The 20144-nt window shown below is 39.8% G+C and overlaps 1 pseudogene; it reads right to left on the bottom strand.

Annotated features, from left to right (window-relative positions):
- The window catches only part of LOC121962721, a 78641-nt pseudogene that overhangs the window by 29231 nt on the left and 29266 nt on the right, over positions 1–20144 (bottom strand).

Raw genomic sequence — 20144 nt, 5'->3', positions numbered from 1 at the left:
TTTGAAAACATGGGGGGAAAGGGGCAATGACCACGTTAAAAATAAGAAGTAAAAAGTGACAAGGGACTACCCTGAAAATTAGATTTCAAAAAGAAGGGACCACTATTGGAAAAAAAATTATTTAATGGAAAGAAAATTCAGAAAACTATATTTTCTGTCTATTTTGTACTTAGAAAGAAGGAGAGATGCTCTGTATAATAAAAGGTAGGTCAGGTGCTCATGGAAAATGTGACACAACTTGTTGATTAGGAAGGAAATCCAGGCACAAAAGTGAGAAAAACGTGGGGGAAGTACAATAAAAAAGCCTTTATTATAGTGGCTAAATCATTATCAACATTTAAAGTGTCTGCCCCATGTAGGCTGAATCCTTTGCAGCGGCCCAGGTTCGATTCCAGCTTGCAGTCCTTTGCTGCATGTCATCCCCCTTTCCTGTCACTCTAAAGCTGTGCTTTAATAAAGACATGAAAAGCTAAAAAATAATCTAAAAAAAACAAACATTTTTTGTCTACCTCAGGGCTTTGAAACATAACATAATATGCCACTACAATAAAAGCTTTTAAATGCTTTTTTACTTTTTTTTTTGCTAATATTTGGGCTACATCTTGTTGAGTTGCCTTCCCCTAATGTTTTTGAAAGAGCACAGACCAGTGTGTTTAAGTTTCAAATGGTTAAATCCTGCTTGCAAGCTCCTCTGGTCTGTACTCTCCTGTTCTGTTGCTCCGCTTTGGTTTTGCTTGACAAAAAAAAAGTGTTTTGAGGTCATTTAAATGGTCAGTGAAGCCACCAAAAGCTTTCCCAGTCTCATCTTCCTCTCTCCATCTTCCTGTTTATCACTGTCGTATGGTCTCCTCTTCCCTCCCTTTTCACTCTTCAGTTTCTCCTCTTTCCTCCCTCTCTTCTCTCCCGGGGTGGAATGTGGCTGTGTGGGCCAGTGTCAACTGTGGTCTATCTGCCGTCGCAGCCAGCAGCCCGACGGCAGAGTCAACAGGGCTGGAGCGCTGGCTGCAGCCGCCTGCAGCCGCCGCTGCGCTAAGTGAATAATTGCACTGTAAGACGACCGCTGCTTCACTGCTACACCACCTCACACACCACTCTCACTTTACGCACACAGAGCTGTACACACACCTGACAAAAACACACTGCAAACAGCTGGTTTTACTCTGTAGAGGCTTCTGTACTTTGAAGCCAGAAGACGTTAGATTGTAGGCTGCAAGGAAATTTTATTCCAGTGGTACGTTCCGCAGCGCTGAAATTACTTTTGACAAGATTTGTCACCCATTTAAAAGAAAACATGGTGCTCTCTGCATGGGTACAGTCACTGCTTGAAACAGCAGTGTTTCTGCGTTCACTTTTATGTACAGCACAAGATTACAACGTCCTGGACAGATAAAGGACAATAAGATTACAGTAAAAGTGAAATAAAACTAATTTAAAGCCAGTTTAAATCAGGACATGTAATTACCCTGCCTCCTGTTTTTGTAAGATCAAGGTGGTCAATTGAGTTCTTGGAAAATACAGCAAATAATTATGAGGTGCATGTCTGGGCATAAAAAACAGGAATAAAAGTGTAATTTAAAGAAATTGATTCATTCTTGCTGAGGCTCCTGAGTTAATAAATGGCTGCTGTGAAATTCAAATCAGACTTAGAAGCCCCCAGAGTATTTACGACCTCCTGTTGGACCAGAATATAGTTGAAATTTGTTTTTTTACAAGATGAAAGAGATCAGTTGATTTCTTCAGATGGGCAAACACTGAACTGAATTTGAGCCCATTTTAAAGGTGTTGTTTAATTCCATCTCCTACTGTACGTGTAAACTGTCTGCGATGTAAAGCCGATTTATGTGCGATCATCAATCCACGACCCGAGTGCTCACACTGTATGTGTAAAATAGGCCATAAAACTGTTAGACGGCTCATTTGGACCATTCAGTCTATTGACAACTGTCAATAAAGATTTGTTTGAAAGCTCAGGGGTTGGAGAAAGGCAGAAGTTTGCTTGTTAGCAGTGATATGGTTCACAACGATGGAGAGACAGATGTTCCAAAAAGGCTTAAAAAGTCAATTTTTCTCTATCATGCACACACACACACACACACACACACACACACACACACACACACACACGAGTTAGCAAGTCAGTCGCATCAACAAACTAGCCGGCTATCCGCTACAATGTACAAATGATTGATTGAAAGGCAGGGTCTTGGGGAATCGACTCATGCCCTCTGCTTCAACTGTGCAAGAGCCTACAATGGCTGATTGAACTTTCTGACATGTCAGAAATTCATCCGAACATCCAAGTGCCAGTTGACGGCGGTGTGGTTCACCTGACTGATTCACGCTACCCCTTGTGCCGCTACCGCTGGTTTTACTCCATCCTCCAAAAAATAATCTTAAAAAAAAAACAGCGTCCTACGAAGCTAAAATTCAGTCTGCCACCAAAATTTATCATGTGGCTAAAAGCTGGGTTCAGAAAGGGGCTCAAATTGCATAGGGTATGCTATCTTTATAAAGTGCAACAAATAATGAGTTAAATGGATGGACACAAAGACACAAATAAGAGTTTGCGTCATGAAAAAACACAGAAAGATTTCATTTTTGTAGCATACACCCATTAGTAGTGGATCAATTCTTGCATGTTCTATATTTGTTTTCGGCCACATCTCCTATCAGCATTTAACATAAAAAATATTGCATGTCCAAGACAGTGAGTAAACAGAACAGAGGTCTAATGGGTTTACTGTGTGTGAATCATCAGCATAACAGTGAAAAGAAATATTGCGGTTGTGAATTACTTGACCCAGAGGTATCATGCAGATTAAAAACAATAAAGGGCCGAGAACAGAACCCTGGGGAACCCCAAAAGTAATTGTTGCACTGCTTGAAGAGATGTTCCCAACAGACGCAGCCCTCAAATAGGATCTGTCAGAGCCAGGTAGTTTTACTATGCAATCATCAAACAAATTAAAGGCAGCAGAAAGGTCCAGCAACACAGAAGAGTACAACAGCAAACAACAGATTGCTGCTGAAAGCCTCAAATCTGAAAGGACGTGAGCTAAATACATATACTGTCCTCTCTAAATTATTTTCTAAAAAGAGCAAGTTTGATATAATCTGTAATTATTAGCACTGTCAGTGTTAAGAACAAGTTTCTAAAGACGCTGCAGAACAACAGCTGATTTAAAACAACCCCTGAGGATAAGAAACTATTAAAATCTAATAAACATCAGGTGCTAAAATGTTAAAAAACCTCTCTCCCTCGATCGAACTCTCACTCTATTGAACTCTTGAACCACCTACGCTTCTACTCTCTCTAACACTCTCATGTGGGGTACGCTGGGAGACCCTGACAGCCTAATGTGGATGTGATTAATGGTGCAGAGCTCTGATGCCGTCTAAATTATGCTAGACGTGAGTCTGCATAGCGGCTACTGGGCGTTACAGTTGTGTGTGTGTGTGTAATCCTCTCTGAATGTGAAATAGACAGCTCTGCACATCCAAAACGAAGTGTGTAAGTGTGTGATGTACCTGTCTTTCGCAGTGGGAAGTCGTCCCGGGGGTTGTAGACACCGAGCACAGGGTGATTGTAGGTGGAAACACCAGTCTGTGGAGGCGAGCTCTGGTCCAGAGAGCTATGTTGAGTTTTGCTGCAAAACAAAAACACAGTGTTAAAGGTGTGATCAAGATCACAAAATCATATGAGACAAGGCTCATAACTATGCGGACATGTGACTGCACAAGTAATCCGAAACAAAGTCACTAACTTCATGGCTGTCAAAGATCTGTATGATTAACGCATCATGCAAATCCTTTGGCAGGGCCGCAGACATGTGCTGCCATCTGCTCGCTGCCTACAGAATAAGGTGGTGTTTGTAGGCAAAGTTAAGCCGAGCTGGCTTCGGACCAAATGCATGTTCCTGACAAGCGGATGTACACACGCATCTCTTCCAAAACTGAGGGGGCAGATGAGTCCAATGAGTGGAGAGAGAAAGGCATAGAAGAGGAGAGACGGGCAGATATAGAAAGAGAAAGTTTGTATTACTTTGAGCTGTTGAAAGTCAGTGCTTGTGGGTGTTTCATTGGGTCACACATCAAGATTATGTAACATTGTTTATCTTGTTATGTGTTTGCATTTTATGGTGTTAGTACTTTTATTGTGCCGAATGAAATGCATAATCATTGAGAAAATACTTAGGAAATTATGTCCAACGCTCAACTACGATGTTAAAATATTTTTTTTAGCTATTTCAGCAGCGGTAGTGGAAAGTGTCTGGTGTATTTACTGCACGTTGTGACGATTTGCGGCTCTGTTGTTACAGTGTGGTGTAGGAAGTTAAAACTGTATGATTTTATGCAAATGTTCTGGCAAATTTCATAATGTGATTAATATAATATTATGATTATAAACAGACTAACTGAGCCGTTACTGTCTGCTGTGTGAAATTATCTACTGAGCTCATGTCAGTGTCTGCAGTTGGAAGGGTTGAGCAGCCACACTGTGTTTGTTTGCCAGAATGCGCATGTGTTTTTTTGGGGTGACGAGAGGACAAAAGCTAAACCTGTGCCAACATGACAACACTTCACATTTTAAGCTGATGAAAAAGGAGACCTAACTGGCTGAAAGTGCCATCTTGAGCTATATAGTATGAACTTTCCAGTAAATATTCCAATATAAAACATGTCTTTTCTGTTTAAAAACAGTAACGTTACAAACATAGAGAGAGAAAGTTGGCTATTAACCCATTTTTTAAACGTCTACGTCTTTGGTCTGATCTCAAGCACACAGCTGACAGCTACGTGGACACGTAAGACACGGTGTCATTATGTTTCACTCAGGAGCTGTGGTACAATTTGGTATACTGGTCCCACGTTTGGCTCACTATCAAACTGGTTGAAACATTTTCACACCTGCCGACCCTACTGTACTGTAGAGTCTACTGTTTTACAATACTTGTACTCAAATACATATCAGCCGTTGTACTTTTTCACTCCACTACACTGATCTGATGGTAACTATTTTCTGTTGTTGTTGTTTGTAATTTTTTCTCATACAAAACAAATAATCAGTTTCTAAAGCATGATGCTATTAGTATTTTTTACTCAACCAATTATTGGCTGCAATATTCAGCATTTTTATGATCATCTCACCTTTTTTTCATCTGATAGCCAATAAAATAAATGAATCTCCTGCCTTTGTCTGCAGTCATCTCTCCACTGACTTGTTCAGTATCCCATAAACAGCACTATCTAATTGGTTGGTTTTTAAAATGAAATTAAACAGGATGCACTAAGGTTTTCATTATTATTCCAAATGTATACTGATTCCAAATATCAGTTATGAGTCTTGGTGATTACTAATAATCGGTTTTACAATCGTCCCTAAAAAACATATCAGTCAATCCCCAAGATTTTCATTAGTGCATTACTACTTTAACATAAGTTAAGGACCTGAATATTTCCTCCACAGCTGCAAACCAGGGAGACAAATAACCTCTAATCTGAGACAAGCAATACAAATACTAAAAAGAAATGTAGTATTTAATTCAAGTAACCTCCATTGGTTTGCATAACCATGTTTCCATGTTACTCACACAATGAAAGCACGTGACAGAGCGAACAAAGAGGAAACAGCAAGTGTACACACCTGCAAAGGGCTGCAGAGAGGCTACAATAAGCATTCAAGGCTGAGCCTTCAGTGTTAGAGCCCCTATCATCAGCTTCCAATATCCTGCCCTCCTGTGTGTGAATGTGAGTGTATCTGTTTCATAACCCTGTCAGGCTCACACAGTGTGGCAGGTGAGGAAGACGGGAGGCTCACTGATAGATTATGACACATATGATACATTATTCAGCTGCAATCAGACAGAAATAACAATGATCTAAAGTTAGCTTTTACCGTATTCTACCGTTTAAAATCATCAGCTGAGAGTTCAATCTTAAAGCAGCTTTAAAGGTTCAACTTTGCTTCTTCAGCTTACTTAAATCAAGAAATAACTGTGACTCACCGGTACCAGTAGGGCGCGTCATTGTGGAGGCCTCCTTGGTTGAGGCTCCGCTGGGCCAACGCCTTCTTCTTGTTCAGGACAAACTCCTGGAGACGCATCTTCACCTCCGTACTCGCCACAGCACCTAAAAAGAGAAGAAGAAATTGAGATTTATAGGCCAGCTGGCCCCAAAACAACATTTTTTTTTTCTTTTTTTTACAATTTAAAAATTGTAGCATGTTTTAAGTGCAATAACTAGTAGCACCAACTGACTGTCACAGCCCTGTGAAAAAAGCAGCGTTACTATGGGCACTTGAATGATTGAAATGATTCAATCACCAAAATTACACTCAAACAAGGAACATTTTCAACTCAGCATCCAGTTTTCACAATTTATTTCCTTTCAAATAGTTTTTCATTTGAAATAAATAAAAAAAACCCACAACCCACACCCAGGAAAGTTTAGGATTCCTAAATTTAACTGAACAGCATGAGTTTGTAATGACTGAACCACCAAAAGTTTTATAATAACTCAAATTTTGACTTTTTTTTTGCAGGGATCTCTTGGATTTATTACATTGAGGACAGCAGAGTACGATATCAGGCGATGACCTTATCAAGAGCCACTGGAAGAAAATCTATCTGAAAATATTTTGATAAAAGTTCAATCAAATTTCTGCCTCTCCATTTTGCAAAATTGCTACCTTTTTCTGTTTTATTGTAAGTGTAAATTAATTATTTGGGTTCTGTACTGTCTGAGGGCATCACCTTAGGCTTTATAAAACTGATATTTGAAGACCAAGCAATTAATCATCCATTAAGAACACAATAAGTGGATTAAAGCTGAGGTAGGGAGTTTTATTCTGATGTAATTTAGCAAAAATCCCAAAACAAACTTTGAACATATTTCAATTTAGAGACTTCTGCAGCTCCTCTTTGCTATGTTTTCAGGGTTTAGAAACTCTAGCTTGTGAAGGGAGACTCTGATCAATGACAGGTCATTTCAGAGAGAGGCCGTTTTGTATTGGCTCTTCTACTAATGCACATGCGCGTATTTCTTCCTTCTTCTTTTTTTTACATTTCTTCTTTCATTGCTCATTATTGTTTTTAAAAAAAACTGCTCAGGTTTCAAAGGTTTAACCATAATTTGTCTGAACCTGACTTTAACCCAAGTCTTTACCCTGAAATGTATTGATGTACATTACAGAGACTTGCATTTTGTCCTCATAATGTGACTGTGAAAGCAAAATTATGTCCCCACAACATGAGTAATTCACATTCACAAACACACGACTCACACGGATGCAGCCTGGATCTGTAACCACTTTCCATATAGTGTGTAAACTGCTCTCAAGGACTCCTGTCCACTCGCTTTCAATGAACTGTTGAGAGACATCCAGCAGGCAGCGGTAATAACTTGGCTTAGCCCTCGCCAAGGCCACCGGCTAATACAGCTCGTTTACCACGGTAAATACACAGGTTCTCCAAGTAAAATGGAAATACACAGACATGTAAACACACACACACACACACACACACACACACACACACACACACACACACACACACACACACACACACACACAGTGAATACTGATCTCAACGGTCCTTTCAACCATGGAGCGTTTTGAATGCAGAGTTCTTGCTGAGCAGTTCAGACCCACCAAACAGGGGAAACTCAACTTTTGTGTATCGTCTGCAGTGGAGTGTGGGGGTCCCGAAAACATCTACTGATACATTCAGACAGCAGGCAGTTTCAGGTTAAAGAGTGAAAACAGTGGGTTGTTTCTTATTCTGTTTCCCCTGGTATCTTTAGTGCAGAAGAGGCATCAAACCTTCTACAGTCATCTCGCTAACATCCGCTCTCTCTTATTTTCTTTCCTCCAGTATTTGTTGCTGTTCTAAACTAATGTCAATACAAGTTTTAAAGGGTTACAGGAACAGTGTGTAAAATTTAGGGGGATTTGGTGGCTGCTCGCAGTAAGAATTGCAGATTTTAACCAGCTGAAACTTCTCCAAGTTAAAAGTTTGGGGAGCCAAATAACCTGCAGAGATATCTTCATCTCCAATACAAACAGACCAGGTGATTAAAACAGCTAAAAACACTGAATGAAACAGTCTCACATTACAAATCACTGTTTTTCCGATGATGGTAGGCATGTCACATGACGGGCCGCTCGCCCAGCACCTGCTAGGCGGTTGTCAGGGCGAGAACCACGTGGTGGTGTGAAAGCCCCTTTAAGGACGTAACATGCTTGGGCGCTAATGCATAGAAAACTATTCAAACTGTTGTGTGCGCCTTTTCGTAGGTTAGCATGCAAACCATTGGATACGTTGAGGAAACGTTGAAACAGCTCATTCTAAAGTGACGAAAACACAGCAATTCTTATTTTTAGGTGATAACACACAAAAGAAATCTTTCTTATTATACTACATTTTATTTCTGCTAACATATCTCTCCAAATTCTACATACTGGACCTTTCAATTTCAACTGTGCACTTTAGGTTATATGTTAATATATCGGATATGGAAAAAAAAAAGTTTTGAGCTGTTTTAGTGTTCTGGTGGACAAAATTAGGATTTAGTGCTTCTAAATTTACCATCTTGCTTCATTACTGATTCTGAAACTTACTCTCTTGTCCCCGCTCCTTGTTCTTGAGCAGCAGCAGTTTCTGCTCCCGCTGCTGTTTCTCCAGCTCCTGCTCCAAACGGTGGTTCTCCATCTTCCTCTGGTGCTCCAGCAGCTCCTGCTGGTGCTTCAACGCCAGGAGCTCTTGTTGCTGCTGTAGGAAGACACATCAGAATGAGGTCAGTAAAAACTTCCAGCAACATATTAAAACTTCTTGCAAACATTGTATATCAGCAGACACTTTTTAATCCTTCTTAGCTGCGAGATAAGATCATTTCGTCGGGATAACTTCTTGTTTTCCGATGCAGTTAATTCATTACTTTCCTAAACCCTTTGAAACCCAAGCAAATTGGCCTTTTTTCTTTCAAAGACATGGGAGGAAGGCAACGAAAGGAGAAATTACCCCCCCAAAATAGCAATAAGTAAGTAAAAAGAAGAAAATTACTTGAAAATTAGAAAATAAAAAAAAGTAAAAAAAAAAAAAAAACCCAAAGGAAACAAGATTTGGAAAACTGCCTAAAAATGATTATAATTCTGTAACATCATTTTTCGATTATGTTATAACAGTAATTATAGAAATATTATTTTCTTTCTTTTTTTTTGCCCTTGACATTTTACCCTAGCTTTTAAAAAAATATCTCGCGGAGCATTTCTTACCAAGTTGTTCATGTCCTGTTTTCTTACATTTTTGAAAGAAATCACACCAATTAGCACAGGGTTCAAAGGTTTAAATACCTGAATACAAGAGAGCCGTCTGAAAGCAGCACAGGAAAAACTAATGTCAATCCAGGTTTCAAAGGGTTAAACATCTATTTACATTCAACTCATGGTCTGCTTAAGTCGCCATCTGATATAATTAACTCTGACAGCTGTTTGAAGCAATAAAATAAAACCTTTGCAATTCTATAAAAACCTCAGGCCACAAGCTTAAGCCTTTAAATAAATATAAACAATTTAACCGGCGATGAGGCTTTCGCAAGACACATAATCCAATCTGCTCACTTCCTCATCATTTCAGAAAAGAGCGAGAAGAGCATCTGTTAAATGCTTTAAATGCAAAACCTTCCTCTGGCTTTTACACTGAAGGAACAAACACGACTCCGTTCGCCCTGTAACCGAAAAGGTCAAAAATAAAATGTGCTCACAAACACCTCCTCATCTCATCCTGTCCTGTCCTTGAACGAGACCCAGAACTCACAGTGAGTCACTGTGGATAAGAGCATCAATTACACAAACGCACACTGAAAGCTGCTTTGAGACATGTCTTCGACCTACAGCACCAAATCAAGAGTCCCAATTACTCTTTAATGTCTTTGTAATATACAATAAATAGGCAAGCTGTCTGCGCTTGCACTTCGCCGACTCCATAATGACCTCTTTCTGACGTGCCAAGGAACCCTCTTCTTCGCCTTATCATCACACGCCCAATGGCAATATTTGATCAGTTTACTGTAACTGCATGTAATCAACTTCTTTTAAACGCGGTAAATAGGCGCTCAGTAGCCGAGACATGCTCTTGTGTTTGCTGTGAGGGCCAATCAAATGTTTGAGACGAGTCTGAGAATAAATTAGTGGCTGAAGGTGAGAGGAAGGTGAGGCGGGGCTCGTGAGAAAAGCACATCGGCGCTCTGGCTCGCTTCCAGCTCAGAGCCTCCGTACTTTTTTTTGCCATTCAATCAACGTTGGGGATAGGGGATTGAGTGGGTGGGAAGGCTCAAAGTAACCTCCCCACCCACATGCACACACACACACACACAAACACCCAAAACCCCTGTGGCTCGAAAGACCGGAGATACACACACAGAATTCCCCTTTTGACTGTGAAGAGCTTCAGGCTTCAATTCATGAGGGTTCCCTGTTGTCCACATGCAAGAAATGCACATTTGAGTGTGTGTGGGAGCAAACTGCATGTGACTGTGTGTTTGCAGACATTCGAGAGGATGTGTGTGCGTGAGTGTGTACACAGCGGGCTGTGAATGGGGCTGATTGAGGCCGGGCCTCCCTGCTCAGGCTGTGCGTCACAGGTCTCCACCTGAGTGGTCCTGCAGCCCCACCACAAGCCAGACGGCCCCTTCAGACAGCATCACTCATCCCTCAACATCACAAGACAGCAGGGACATGACGGTCCCACAAGAGGACAAAGCACAGAGACTGTAGGACATAAATACTACAGAGCAGCAGGAGCAAAGTACAATGTGAAATATGCCTGAAGCATCTGCAGAAGACTTTTTCATTACAGATGGTCTGAAGAGGAGAAGAAATGATTGCAGACAGGAAGGAAAAAAGAGAGCAGAAGGAAAGAAGGAAGAGAGGAAGGACATTCAAAATGTTAAAGACAGAAGACAGGAGAGGACAAAAAAGGACAACTGAAAGAAAAAGGTGGAAAGTAGAAAGTGTGGATAGAGTGACAAGGAGGACGGGGGAAGAGAGAAAGAGAGGACAGAAACAACAGCATGATGGAAAAGAAGAAAAGAAGGAAGACAAGATGACTGCAAGAAAGGAAATGAAGGAAGAGAAAATGGAGGATAAGAAGAGAGACGGGAGACAGAAAGGCAGTAAGAAAGTAAGAGAGGAAACAGGAAAGCAACCATAAATGTGAAGGAGATGAACTACAGAGAAGGAAAGGAGGAGGCTGTCAGCGTCACGTGATATACTGCTTTACCACCAAAACAAGCGCGTGCACACGGGTTTTTCAAACACACATAAACCGCTCACGCGAGTGTTTTGTTCCCACCAATACCAATCAAAGCCAGAGTCATTTGACCCGGGTGTGAATGCAGACTGTGCTCATTCTCATTGCATTTAAAAGCCAGATGTTAGCAGGTGTTTGTGGGGGTTTTGTGCCGTGGGAATGAGGCTGGAGAGACACCTTGCGCCTCAGAGCTTTAGCATCAGGTGATGGAGAGATTTGTGACATTAGACGGCTTGTGACAATTTTTTAATCATAATATAATATAGTATAGTATTTATATAGTATATAAATACCCGTGACTACTGCAGGCATTTGTCCCGAGCGTGAATGCCGATTTCTAGCTTTCTTGTTACATTAAAACCCCAAATGTTAAGTTTTTTTGTGCAATGGGAAAGAGGCTTAACCATTTGAGTACCAAGCAAACTGGCTGGAAGAGAGACAAGCAACTTCAGAAGAAATTGCCCAAAAACTTGCAAGAAGTTAGTGAAGAGTTGCAAGAAAATCACTTGGAAATAAGAAAAAAAAAGAAAAAAAAATTACACCAAAAATTTGCCATACATTTTATTTTTTTTTTTATAATTTTACATATATATATATATATATATTAGATCATTTTATATTAACTTGTTACTATTTACTATTTTTTATTAATTATTATTATACTTAATTTTGCAGGACATTTCTTGCTGAGTAACTTATTATTTTTTCCCTGTTTTTGGAAGAAATCAAACCATTGTTCTCTGATGTTAATCCAGGTGTTATAGGGTTAAGAAAAAAGAGAGCAAGGGAAGAGAAAGAGAGAAAGAAAGAAAGAAAGAAAAAGAAAGAAAGAAAGAAAGAAAAGAGACCTCCAGTATGAACTGAGCTGCACGAGGAATTAAAATCATTACATTCAAACTAATGTAATCCTGCACACAGCAATCTAATCTCCTGCCCCCACAATCCATTTTTAGACTTTTTATTCTGAGTCCTGAAAAAAGAAAATAGTTCAGCTGAATCTGCGTACGTTACAATTCATATTACAGCCGTAATATTCTAAAAAAGAACAAACACTGGAATATTTTTATATGACATTTCAGCCCCACAGGAGCTCCGCGCTGCTCTCAGGGGCCCCGATGTATTAATGCTTCAGAGCGTGGGCGTGCTGATCTAGATTCGCTCTGTAATTCCAGGTCACTATGATACAGGCGTGTGATCCCAGCTTCAAATGTTATATGTCATATACTGCTCGACATGTGAAGCAAGTCAAAGTGTCATAATGTTCTGAAAACATTCTGTCCGCTGAAAGAGTCAAACATTTGCTCTTCATATTCAAACATGCTCCTTGTGAACATACAGCAAGTGTTACTGGATATTTAAAGTAAGGCTACTGCATAAGGGTGCAGTTATGTAACGCATCGCCAGCGCTACAAAAATTCGTCTTTCACACATTTCCTGGATCTAAACACATCCTTTTATTGCTGTTATCCATCCCTGAAGCTGAAGCAAATGAAGCCAAAGTGCCTCCTTGTTCCCTCTTTACAAAGTGATTTAAAGCTGACGGAGCTGCTCTGCGTTGGTGAGTTCACTCTGTTAATGAAGAATCCTGTGGCAGACTAAATCAAGCGCTGCCTCGGCTTTGTTTGGTAAAGTTTGAAATAGGTTTGGGCTGCAAGGCTGCTGCTGTGATTTTGGACTGTTGCCTCTTGGAGGAGTTCATTTGAAACCTTAGATTTGGTTGTATTTGTTTACGTACAATGTTAGCTGCTGTTTGTGTGCAGCTTTAATGACTGAAGATACTGTTTTTCCTGGAAAACCAAGACCAAATTTACCCAATTTACCATCATTGAGGAAGCTGATATGCTGCATATCAACATGAAGAATTTGAGAAAATTTCATGTAAAAATGCAGCTTTTACTCAATTTTGAAGAAAAATATTCTCAAAATATTTTGTCTAAATCCAATTTATTTGTCAAAATACAAATATTAGTGACCAGTGACACAACTAGATCTTTAGATTAATTTTGCTACTCTGCAGTTTAGTAGTAGTACTAGTACTACGCTGTACCACAACAAAGCCATTAAGGTATTCATGCAACAGGTTAGCTAGACACGGCTGCTCTGTGTTGTGCATAGGGCTGAGGCGGTTTATGTGATAGATAACACATTACACTATTTTTAAAATATATCAAAAATATATTAAATTAAAATTAAAATATATTTTAAAATATATCATCATTTTTTTTTTAAAGAAGATCAAATAAAATAATTTAAATAATAATGAGAGAAGTTTTTGATGTTTATTTTTGGTTAAGTTTGTTGTCATATTCATTGAGAAATAAAAAATAATATTTACAATAAAAGACAATACATTTACAACAAAGAACAATAAAATTTCACCACCTCCAAATGGACAGCGCTTTGAAATGTTGCTCTCTGAGTTAATGGAGCACCAGACCAAAAAAAACAAATTAAATCAGTTATTTCTTGGAAAATGAGTGTTGAGCTATTGAAAGCAAAATTAACCAAAACTGATATCCTTGAGTCAAAACCAAAATTAAGGACATGTAATAAGTTAAAACAAAAATTAAGGCTTGACTCATATCCTACATCTCGCTCTGTAAAAGTGTACAAATAAAAGTCCCACATTTAAAAAGGAATTTATGTGAAAGTACGAACATTAAAATAAACTTTAAGTACTCGTTACAAAGAATTGCCCATTTTAAAATAATGAATATATTATTTAATGATAATAATGAATGAATTCATGCATAAGCTGGTCAAGGTTTCGGCCAATTTTAACTACGCGTTATAGAGTTTGGTAGCTAAAGCAACAACAATACATCATATTTTATAGTTTGATCAATAATGTTAATCTGCAAACAAACTAATAACTAAGGCCGTCAAATCAAAGTTGTAAGATTAAAATTACACTGTTTGAATGCAAATTCTAGTGTAGTAAAAGTAGAAAGTGACATAACATGGAAATACTAAAGTAAAGGTACCTCAAAATTGAACTAAAATTGCTTGATTCCACCAATGTTCTTATCAACTAACTCTCCGGAAATGTAAATGATTTACCTTAATGTGCTCCTGGAGCTGGGCCTCGTGCTGGCGGGACAGCTGCTCGTGCTGCCGCTGGAACTCGGCGATGAGGATCTGACGCTGGATCTGCTGCTTCTGCTTCAGGGTCAGCAGCTCCTGCTGCAGCTGCTGCTCGCGTACCGACGCCCCCACCACGCCCCCGCCGGCCTGGCCCGGGCCGGACGACTGCTGACCGGGCGGCGAGAGCGAGGACACCTGCTGCTGCTGCTGCTGTTGCTGGTGATGGTCCACGCGCAGGTCCATGGGGATGGCGGCTGGAGGGAGACGCAGGGGCAGCGCCGAGTTGATGTCCACTGTAAGGAAGGAGGGAGATGTTGGAACGGTGTTGCAATCATACAGTGCACCTGTATATTATCACACCTTGCTGTTTGCATCGTAAGCACAACTGCATTAAGAGGCGTTGTGCAGCTGGATGGGATTAAATGAAAGCTCTTCAAAAGGTTTTTTTTAAGTGTACCTGCTCAGAGATTCAGAACTGAGCATCGTCATTTAGAGATTCAAAGCTTTGAGGCTTTAATTACTAAGTTCTCTCATTTTCACCAGCTTTTCTGCAACTCAAGAGAGGGAACGACATGGCTGCAACTATTTAGAAACAGTATGGTGACTACATATTAGGGTTAGGCATCACACTCCGTGCTACAGGGTACAGATTAATGTTAAATCCATCTATGTCAAGCATTGGGACCTGAGTGTGCATCTGGATGCTCTATGACATAAAATACTTCACTAAATACTCCATATGCAAACTTTGAAGTTTTTATATATCAAAAATGGTGGTTGCTAACAAGTGGCTAAATGAGCCTACAAAATGTCATCATATCAAGCAGCAGTGAACATGGCTTTACGGTCTCGTAGCAGTGGCGATGCGACCGCAGCATAGTTCATTATAGCCTGGCAATAGCTTTTTGCTTCTGGCAACTGCACTTAGGCTTCAAAAACCCCCAAAAGTGGTCTTCATTATGTTGCTGAACAAAACATCAAAGTATCATAAACCTTTGTTAAACGCAGAGCTTATTTTCTGTAATAATCCTAAATACAGGGCGGCACGGTGGCGTCGTGGTTAGCACTATTGCCTCACAGCAAGAGGGTCCCTGGTCCCCCACCACCAACCGGGGGCCCTTCTGTGCGGCGTTTGCATGTTCTCCCCGTGTCTGCGTGGGTTCTCTCCGGGGTCTCCGGCTTCCTCCGGACAAACGCACAAAGACAGGCATCTCAGGTTGTTTGGTTTGCGACTTTGAGCGTGTATGGTTATCTATCTATATGTGTCGGCCCTGCGATAGCCTGGCGACCTGTCCCCGCCTTCCACCCGATGACAGCTGGGACTGGCTCTAGCCCCCCCGTGACCCATGACGGTTACAGAAAATGACTGACTGACTGAATCCTAAATACAATGGAAAAATCCCACAGGCTTTATGAGGCGAGAATCAGGGCGACGTTAGCTTCCAGATTGGCCTACAAAAAAAAACGTCATCACCGGGGCGCTCTATGGCTCCTCCTCCAAAACGTATCGCCGCAGAGCTGATCTGCAGTGAAAGCTTCGGCGTCTGATCTCTTGTTTGATTAGAAAATAGCAAAGGAGCAGAACTGTCTTTAATTTACAATGTCAGCTTGTCCAAAAATATAAATTTTGTTATTAAAGAGAAAGTAAAGTACCCAATAAAGGTACCATTAGTACCAGTAACAAATTCCATGTACCCCAACTGGAACCAGTATTAGTTCAAATGTGAACCCGACACAACCTCAGTATGTAAAACACAAATTAGGACTTTTTAATTCATAATTAACGGTATACGGACAAAAAATTACAACTGCTTTCAAGATTTACACCAAACCTGATCAGATAATGATATTAGAGTGTTAAATCAAATTTCACCTGATAATAAAAAACGCCTTCATGTGCAACATGATGGATGTCTGTAATTGAGAAGTATTGACTGTTATTTGACCCGCCATCCCAAACAAAAGGCGTAAATCTTTAGCATCTGTCAAAAGTAATCAATCAGCTGGCACTTAAAGGTGCTGTGGCCCCCATGCTGGCATCCATCTTCTATTTTTGAACTCATAGTAGAGTGTTTTTCGATAGCTAACCCTGACCTCTGACCTCTTTGAGAATGAGCTAATGACATAATCTTGTTATGGGAATCAATAACACATCTGTAGCAATGAAAACGTGACACTGATGCCTCTTTGCAAAAAAAAATTATATAGATACACACACACACACACACATATATATATATATATATATATACACATACATATATATATATATATATATATATATATGCTGCACACACACACACACACACACACACACACACACACACACACACAACCCATGACTGATGCTGCAGTTACACATGAAGCCCAGCGACACCTGACAAAGATTGCATTGACCCCGTGAGGTGCAGGCCTTGAGCCGGACCAGCCACCCACAAATCACTGCACAGGAAGCCCTCCAATCACGCAGCTTCCTCCCCATTAAATCTGAATAAATAGGAGTCGATTGGCTGATTATTTACCTACATGTTTACAGAGAGCGCGGCGAGAGCCAGAGATACTTGCCTGGAACTTTGTGTTAATAAAGAGGCAAACACACCATCACTGCCGCACTTAATAGAGGAGCCACATGCACACTTACATTGAGACACTTATACTGTACATGTGAAACACACAGCGAGCATTGTCCAGTGGCAAACTGAAGCACTGGAGAGATTTCTCAGGATTATTTTTAGTATGGCACACTAACTTGGATATAGTCAAAAGAAGTGAAGTGAGAATGCTACTTTAACTCTTTGAAACCTGAGCAAATTGGCTTCATTTCTTGAAAAAAAAAAAAAAACAGGAAGAAGGCAATGAGCAGCTTAAGAAGAAATTACCTAGAAATTATCAGGAAATTAATAAAAACAAAAAAATGCTAAAAAAAAAAAAAAAAAGCACAAAAAAGAAAGATAACTTAAAAAACCATCAGGGAAATTACTTTAAAAATGCTTTACAAATAAGTAGAATTCTGTAACATTGGTTAAGATCTTACATCATTATTGATGTAATTTTTTGTCATTTTTGTCAGCTAATTTCCTTGTTTTTGTATTTTTACTTTCCCTGTTTTTTTGTGCTTAAAAAACATAACTTAATTTAAAATGTGTTATTATAGTAATTTTTTGGACTTTTTCCACATGTTCTTTTAAAAATATTCTTCTAAATGTGCTAAATCTTGCAATTTGCAGGACCTTTTCTTGCCAAGTTGCTCATTACTTTTTTCCCATGTTGCCAAACACTAAATCAAGCCAATTAGCCTTGAGATCAAAGGTTTAACACTTGTTAGAGGCGTCTGAATGCAGAGGAGAAATGTCTCTCCAGGTCTCAAAGGGTTAAGAAAGCTTCAATGATCATAAATATGCTTCACTTGTCAAACAGCCACTCTCTGGCCCGCTATGACAAGCTGATTTGAGGGATGTGAAACAAAAACAGACACATCCCTCTTGCTAGAAGCACTTTTATTGGAAAAATGCTGATATCTTTTCATTTCCAGTCCAAGTTTTGAGAGCAGGTATCCTGCATCTGCTGGGCCGCAGCTTGATGTATGAGAAATCACTCTCCGGGACGTGCCACGTTTGAAAAATAAAGCCGTAAAGCATTCGCAGAAGATCCTTTAAATGGACTGCAGCTTGGAAACATCACTCTCAGTGCAGATGAACTATAACTGTGCATCCAAACACTCGCCAATAAAGACATATGGTGCTTTTAAATACCCTACTTCCTCTTTTGTGTTTTCATGCAGCAGGTGAAATGCACCCCCGCCGCTATGGCCATCCACACTATAGGAGAACACAGCAACAACATGCAACAGGGTCCTTAAGGGCTGCGTCATGTGGGGGATGACAACATGTGAGTGAGTCAGTGGCAAAGTTGTCTGCTTATAATGCGACTAAAGGGAAAATTAGTCAGTTTCAACCCTCAGGACACGAGGTCTGACATTCTCCTGTCATAAGATGCTTTCTTTCTTTCCACTTTTCACCTCTGACTTCTTCTTTCTTCCACTATTAAAGGGATCGTTTGTAGGGGTGGGAATCACCAGATACTATCATGATACTTAGGTCACAATACAACACAACTATAATTTTTTAAATATTTTTTTTTAGTATAATGATACCATATATTCCAATTTATTTATTTTTTTCAATTGCAAATTAAGAAAAAAAACTTTGTCAGTATCTGTTTTTATCTTACTTAAATCATTTTTATTACAACAAAATATATCCAGTGAACTGAAAATGCCATTGATTTTATTTTTCTAGAAGGCTACCAAAAGTTTCACTTGCAATTTTAAAAATTGGCATAATAAAAAACCTCAATACTTTCCAACTGCTGTTGGTCTGGTGAAAACAGAGTCCCACTTCTTCTACTTGTCTTTGGTGCAGTTTAAATCTTATTATTTTGGTCTTCTATGGAAACATGCAAGAACCCTCCAGTCTGTGTCCATAAACATACAAATAACGATATTTCACGACCACAATAGCGTGACACTACACTTCACTTTCAAACACTTCACTTCAGTCACTACACTTCAGTCAAAAAACTGCCAGTGCTCCTCCGTCTCGCAACACCTGACAGTGAATGAATGATTCCTAAATATAGTGACACACCCATGAAATAACTGACCCTTACAGGACAGATTTCCAATAGGAAAGCCGTTAATGTCTAAGCTGCCAGACTCCACTGACAAAATCAGTGATTTCGACTCACTAAACACAAGAGCTGCTGGTCTACTGCTGCCTCAATCAGCTCGCTTTCTATGTTTTATTGTGTTGCTTTGGTGAATTCAAATAAACCCTTTTATAAGTCACACAAAGCACAAATAAACGAACTGATCGAAGCACATTAAATCACTGTTTTTCTCAATGGAGTCTGGTTTAAAGAGAGCGATATAACTGCTTCATTTTCTAGTTGGAAATCACTTTCTGACATTAAGGTAAAGCGGTGAAAATACTCTCAATACAGCATACACTTAGAGCTCATATTGCTTTTTTTTCTATGAGACATTTTTTTGGTTGGCTATAATACAATTTGTTGCTGATCCCTCCACAGCAGCAGGTTGCTTAACTTCCATGCCGGACTCGGTGTGCCGACTGACATCTACTTCATCTCATCTGCATCTATCGTTTTGCCATTTGTGAATCTGTCTAAAAAGGTGCCCAATATTTAATCAAATGCAGTGACGCCCTCGGTTTGGCTGTTCTCTGGCCCTTGCTCGTTTCAGAGGCGACGACAGTTACAGTTCGGCAGTTGATTAAACGAGAATGGAAGGAGAGAGGAGGCTTTGTAGTGTCGACAGACTCCTACAATCGTGAATCATTCTATAAAGAAAGTTTGTATTTGATGTCGGATCTGAAAATTATAGAAAACATCTCATTTTCGACGACATTTGATTTTGTTTTCTCACTAACTTCTCGGTTTTTTGGCTTAAAAAGAAAAGCTTCTTGCAGTTCTGTCACGATCTTACCTACAAGTATGAGTCACTTTGCAGTTTGAGCTCCTGAGTCTTGCTGACTATTAGGGAGTCCTGGCTGAAGGCAGAAAGTAGCAAGGACTCCATATTAAGACTTCAGGGTCAGTTACAGGCTGACGTCAAAGGTAAACAGGCGCTGTGACCGCTGACGTCTGTTATAAACGGGCAACTTTTGCTTCTTTTTTGCCATTTTTTCATAACATATATTCATTGTATCATTCGTATGAGAGCAAGTCAATCATTTT

This window comes from Plectropomus leopardus, chromosome 24, assembly GCF_008729295.1.
Source record: "Plectropomus leopardus isolate mb chromosome 24, YSFRI_Pleo_2.0, whole genome shotgun sequence".
Lineage (NCBI taxonomy): Eukaryota > Metazoa > Chordata > Actinopteri > Perciformes > Serranidae > Plectropomus > Plectropomus leopardus.
The sequence above is the reverse complement of the archived record's forward strand: the minus strand, read 5'-3'. Positions and strand labels throughout refer to the sequence as shown.